This window comes from Cyprinus carpio, chromosome A22, assembly GCF_018340385.1.
Source record: "Cyprinus carpio isolate SPL01 chromosome A22, ASM1834038v1, whole genome shotgun sequence".
Classification (NCBI taxonomy): Eukaryota; Metazoa; Chordata; class Actinopteri; order Cypriniformes; family Cyprinidae; genus Cyprinus; species Cyprinus carpio.
The window spans coordinates 15183633-15188978 of record NC_056593.1 but is presented as its reverse complement, the minus strand read 5'-3'; positions in this window follow the sequence as shown (position 1 = coordinate 15188978).

The window sequence follows — 5346 nt, the reverse complement described above, 5'->3', positions numbered from 1 at the left end:
AGTTTAGCTCCAACCCCAATTAAACACACCTGAACCAGCTAATCAAGCTCTTACAAGGCATACTAGAACCTTAAAGGCAGGTGTTGAGTCAAGTTGGAGCTAAACTCTGCAGGACACCGGCCCTCCAGGACCGAGTTTGGGCACCCAATTTGTATATGGTTCAAATTATTTTGGATGTCAGGCATCATATGCATTCAAAAAGCAAGTCAATTTTATTTTTTATTTTTTTGCAGAAGACAAGGCAACTATTCTATTGGTTACTAGATTTCAATTATTTAAATATATATTTTACTCTTATACATTAATTAGCTGATGAGTCAAGAACAGTCTTTAACCAGATTTTAATGAAATGATAGTAGATATATATATTAATAGAATAAGATCATGTGGAGATAATATTCATTGTGTTAAAAAAAAAGATTTAAAGGCAACACGTTGTTTAATGTGTAGCACTAATAATTTTTCAATGTAGTTTAATTAGTCACATTTAAATGTGTTCATTTTTTAACAGAAAAATATGTCAACACAGACAAACAAGGTGTTTACACTGGGCCATGTGGCTTGGGCAATTGCAACAAGTTGTTACAGTTGCCACCGATGTTGCAGCTATGATACAATCTTGTATGCTACAGTAGGTAGACACACCTATATTAGCACTGTTTGTTAATTTTAATTTATTTTTAATAACTTAGAGATAAAATGTACGTAAGTTTAAATTCACAGTCTTCTAAACTTTAAACAGGAGAAGAAAAATACTGTACATCCAAAAAAAAATAACTTTTATACCTCAAAATCAGTATTTTGTTGAAAACTTCTGCTGAGGTTAAATAATCATGCTCCTTTTCCACAGGCAGAGAGAGAATCTTACTGAGCATGTGCAAAATTAAGTGTATTCACTCTAGCTTGTTTCTGATTGGAGGATCTGAGTGCGTTACAATTGCTCCCGGTCTGGTATTACCATATGACACCATTCCTGTTTTATAGTGCCACCGAAGTACGTTTTTGTAAGGATCATAATTTTTTATTTTTTTTTTGGCTTTATCAGGTCAAACCTAGAATACAGATGGATTAAATTAACATATGTCCCCTGCTGGAAAACAACAACAACAACAAAAACACCTAGGATGGTTGGCTGGTTTTAGCTGGTCTCCCAGCCTGGCCAAGCTGGTTTATGTGGTTGGCCAGCCTGATCAGCTTAAGAAGTGGCCAAAACCCCTCTAAAACCAGCCTGCTCACCAGCTATGACCAGCTAAAACCAGCCAACCAGCTTAGGCTGGTTTCAGCTGTTTTTTTGTTTTTGTTTTCAGCAGGGATATCAGACACTTGACAAGTATATACTGTGTTGACTAGACCTTTCTGACCTGACCTACTTGGGTAAGGGCTGCCGTGATACATCAGTGGCTAGTCTGTAATGGCAAAACTGAAGATAACTCAAGTATGATGTAAATACCTCTGACAGATCTGTTATCTTAACTATAAGCGGAATGTCCTTTCAGCACTGCGGTTGAGATGATAGCCAGGTGGTGGTCTGCATGAAAGCATGATCTGAGAATGCAGTTGAATGGTGTTATATCTTGCAATTCATTGCCATAAAGAAAAGAAGCGTCTTGAGCAAAAGCTGCTGTAATTGTTGTTGAACTCCTTGAAATCATGAGAGAAAAACTACAGGGAGGATCTGCCATAGAAAAACAGCAATAATCCAAAATTTGATCCAAAATTATGGGTTTCAAACCCTACTTTGACCCAATTCATCCTGCACCATTTGTGCTACAAACATGAATTATACCTCAACTACAACTTCTGGGTGGACAAGCACCACATTTTCTTTGGAATAACCTAATTAAAAAGCTACAACCACTTAGGCTTCATACTGTATGTAGGGTCATATTCTAGTTCTTGCAAAGACCCCTTAATTTCTATTATTTCCTGTTTTTGTTGTCTTTTCCTATCTTTTTCTTAGCATCTTTCTTGACTTTGCAGAGCACCCATGATTGATAGGTTGGGGACAATGTTATGGCAGGTTCCGTACATTCTAGATTAATGATGTTTGGCTCAGATTTACAGGGATTTGGGTGTAAAACTGCCTCTGTTGAATGAACATCATAGATTTCAGTGCAATTTTCAAAGTAAAAGCTGTCAAAAGGTTGCTCAGGATGTAGGACATACTGAATCTGTTTCTTTCAATACCTTTTATTTTGTGCTAATTTTGTGTGTGTGTGTTCATTCTGTCCTCTACTGGACAAGAGCAGTTATGACAGGTGGCTAACCACTCCCCAAAGTAAGGTCCCACTCTGTTAGTCAATATCCGTGGATAACACATCTCTGACAGACATTGCTGATCTAGGATCAGGTTGGATCTGTCCTTTGTTACTTCACCTTAAAATGCAAAACTGAGCCAGAAACTGCAGTTCTAGTTTGACAATCACCAGGGGGCATGACATCAGACCTTATTTAGTGTGTGCTTCAGACAGGGCGGTGTATGTTGTGACGGATGGTCTGGTCTGGGGTGAGGCAGGTGGAGGGATGTTTTTGACTACGGCCAGATTACACTTGTCCATGAATGTCCCAAAAACACACAAACAACCTCTAAAGGCTTTAAGTAATTTTAAAGGAATAATATTATATAATAATGTTTATATATTTGTTTATATTCCGTTCACATATTGCACTGCCAGTATCATTACTGAAACCAACATTTGCAAACATTTAATTTCTTTAAAACATTTTCTTTTAATCACAGATTTTCACAGACCAAAATGCATTTATACTTTGATTACACAAGGAAATTAGATTGATTGCACTTGACTGAATCTGTTTTTCATCATCTTAAAAAAAAAAAAAAAACTTTTATTAATCAACTGCTTTGGTTTTGCAGACATGCAAATTGTATATACTTCTAGGGTCAGCAAGTTAATATGAATTTTTTTTTATTTTAAGAAATTAAAATAACTAAATAGATAAATAAAACAAAATATGAATATATAAATACATTTTAAATAAAAACAAGTGTCCTGCAACATAATCTTCAATACTCTTAAGGTAAGTTTTGATTTACTTTCTCTCTCTATATATATATATTATGTATGTATATTTTTTCAGCATCAGCTTAATTTATAAGCTATATTACACTGTCAACATATATACTAAAATAATATTTCCTTAAGTGTGAATAGAACTCTTACTCTTAGAAATTACATTTAAATTAATTCAATTAAAAAGTCCACTACATTAAAAGTGCATTTATGAGGTGAGCCTTCAATGGTAATGGTTTACATCTAATTGGTTTGTAAATGTTATTGTGGTTTAGATCAAGATGCTGTAATGTATTGTTTTTTCACTAGATGGCGCTATGAAGAAGCATTTAATACAGTGGAATGGGACAGCACTTTTCGTGATGCAGTGAACCTGTGGTCATGGTTGCATGCCATGTGCAGTAGCTCACTGCTTCTCCCAGACTGTAATGTGCCATTATCTTCCACGCAAATTTGTATTTACTAAGTTTGAGATGGCTTGTGATTTCTCAAGTATGTGAAGCCCAAGGAACTTGCTACAATACTGTTGTACGTACATGCTTTAAAACAGTATGAATATTTTCTTCATCATTTACACATAACATATTTCATAATTTCAACAAACTCTGTTAACATGAATGCATTTATTCTATAACCAGAAATTTATTATTAGGGTGCAAAACAGAGTTATCCTTTCTAAAGAAAAAGTGTCACCCCAATTTCCACATAGCGTGAACCACTGCCCATTGTGCTTGGTGTGTTTGTGTATGAGGGAAGGAGAGTCTTTTTACAAATCCAAAAAAACCCATTATAGTTTATGATGTGCACAAGAAAAATGTCCAAGTCAATGATGTGAATGAATGACTTGAACGCTTGACATCGTATATGTTTCCTGATGCACGTTTTCTCTGTTGCCACTTGGATAGGACAGCAGAGGAGATGAACAGAGCAAGGGAAGGGAAAAATAATACTGTAGGAGTGTGCTGCTTCTGCTGTTTAATCTCCAGACAGTCCATAATTTCTCTAATTATCAAGCTGCTAAGCAAACAGAGGCAAGCAGGCAGGAATTGGCCATCTCCTGCGGCTTGCACTTCGGGGGGTCATGTCTAATTTGAGGGAAGACCCGGTCCATATCTTGCACAAACACATCTAGAGCTAACACACCCCTACCAGCATGGCCCCTCCCTTTCGACCCCTACCCACATGCACCAGCTTTATGGCAGATGGCGTAGTTCACCCTCCCTGTGAACCTCCATTCCGCCCCCACCCTCAGCAGCTTTTGTGCCCCTGTGCGTGCAGTGTTAGGGGGCTGTGACAACAACAGCCCTCCCCACTGCTTCCACCCACCCTGGCCCTATTGTAAGCAGGGTTCAGGCTTTATGCATGGTGCGGTGATCAGGTGCCCTAACAGGGTTGTCAGCGCCCGAAAAAATCGTTTTAATCCCAGTGGTTGTGCATCAGGGCGACTGGAGTTCATAGTACATTCCTGACACACTTGACCTGGTTTGATCCCCAACTATTGGGAGAATCATAGGAACATTGTAAAGGCTTGTTTCAGTTTGTTGCAGTACTGAATGTTTTCAGTAACTTACTATTGACTTGTTTGCATAATTGTTAAGTATAGAGATGGTTGCACAAAGTCATAAGTTACCAAAATCTACTTGCCAGTGCTTCCATTGAAGCTCCTTTGGTTTGGTTCCTTTGCCAGGGATCAATGATAGCTCTTCACCACAGCTACATACCTGATGTAGGTAGTGCAGCAGGCAAAGATTCTGCTTGGTCAACAGTGTTGAGATGTAAAAACCTTGAGCAAGGTCAGAAATTGAAAAATTATGCTCGCTAGAGGCTCTGACCAGTGTAATTGAGGCTTTGACCATTGTTGTTTCTATGCCAAGGTTTGTTCCTTTTTGTAGCTAAACAGTTTATAAATACAGCAAATATGGGCAAAGATTCTGCTTGGTCATGAGTATTATGTAACTGCTGAGGGACTTCTGTTTCCCAGAGGTTATCTCCATGACAACAGGGTTCAAGTCTCTTGGGACTTTTGGCACACGCGACCCTTCTGCGGGGCAGGACCCCTGGGGTGTGGGGGTAGGGACACGTGTGGGTTAAAGGTCACTGGACACTACAGCCACTGAAAGCGAATTGGGAAAGGGTTACAGTGACATGGGCTGAGGTCACCTAAAAAAAAGACTTGCATCCATAGCATTAGTTGTGGTCAAAGAAGCCCTTTCTGTTTATTAAAACCGTGATGACCCTTGGAGTGGATGGCACACGCCACCAATTTAATCTGATAGGCAACTAGCCTAACTCCCAATCCTGTTTCACCCTTAGT